The sequence below is a fragment of the Trachymyrmex septentrionalis genome, unplaced genomic scaffold (genome assembly GCF_001594115.1).
Source record: "Trachymyrmex septentrionalis isolate Tsep2-gDNA-1 unplaced genomic scaffold, Tsep1.0 scaffold6, whole genome shotgun sequence".
Taxonomy (NCBI): Eukaryota; Metazoa; Arthropoda; class Insecta; order Hymenoptera; family Formicidae; genus Trachymyrmex; species Trachymyrmex septentrionalis.
This window is the reverse complement of record NW_017305778.1, coordinates 1543287-1544160: the sequence shown is the minus strand read 5'-3', so window position 1 is coordinate 1544160 and position 874 is coordinate 1543287. Positions and strand designations below refer to the sequence as shown.

The 874-nt window shown below is 32.6% G+C and overlaps 1 protein-coding gene across 1 annotated transcript in view; it reads left to right on the top strand.

Annotated features, from left to right (window-relative positions):
• LOC108752294 (calmodulin-like) overlaps positions 1-874 on the top strand; it is a 101902-nt gene that overhangs the window by 33854 nt on the left and 67174 nt on the right. The window lies entirely within an intron of this gene.

Genomic DNA, 874 nt, shown 5'->3' with positions numbered 1-874 from the left:
ACTATAAATATTATATATATATTTGTAGTATAATATTATAGACATAAAAAATATCAATTACACATTCTCTGATTATACATAGAAATAACAGTTTTACTGAAGTATCTAAAAAAATTTAGCTAGACACGGATCAAAAAGTAGTTTTATTAAACCATCAAAATTTTTATATAAACTGCTCAAACTGGTTGTTAGGATATCAAAACTTTTTTCATCATTGCTCATCATGCTTGAAATTTCTACATAATTATTTTGCAGAAACTTCACCAAAAAATCGTGAAAAAAGCTTCTTTGCTCTGTTAGAAAGAATTTAATTTGATGTCTTAATATTAGCTTTGATATTTCTTTATTTTGTTTCAAGTTATTTTACTGTTTCTAAACCAAAGTAACAACTTCATAAGAAGTGCAGTCTTATTATGTCTATGGGTGCAAGCACAATTGTAAAATTCTTAAATTTAAGAACAGATTTGAAATTGAAGCGAGATGTTCAGAATTCTATCAGAAAGTTGTGTGGGAAGTTCTACGCGCAAAAGACGGAATGAAAATTTTATATCCCGTTTAATTCACCATTTAAAAGCAATAAAAATTATTCTAGGACCATACATTCCTCTTCGTAATTACTTTCGTTAAAGTACCCGACTCACGGCTGTCAGCGATTGCGATCGGTGACGAAGCGGAAATAATTATTTCGGGTGGAAGCGTGAAGTGCGATCAACTGTGATACATTTGTTCATCGATAATCGGCGTCGATGATGTACTCGAACGAATGTACGTATACCAGTCACAGATTTATGACCGCGCCTGTTTCGCCAGAAGCGACGGTATTAAACGTTAACGTCGGATTGACCATCTTGGGGTGCAAATCGTTTAACTTGGC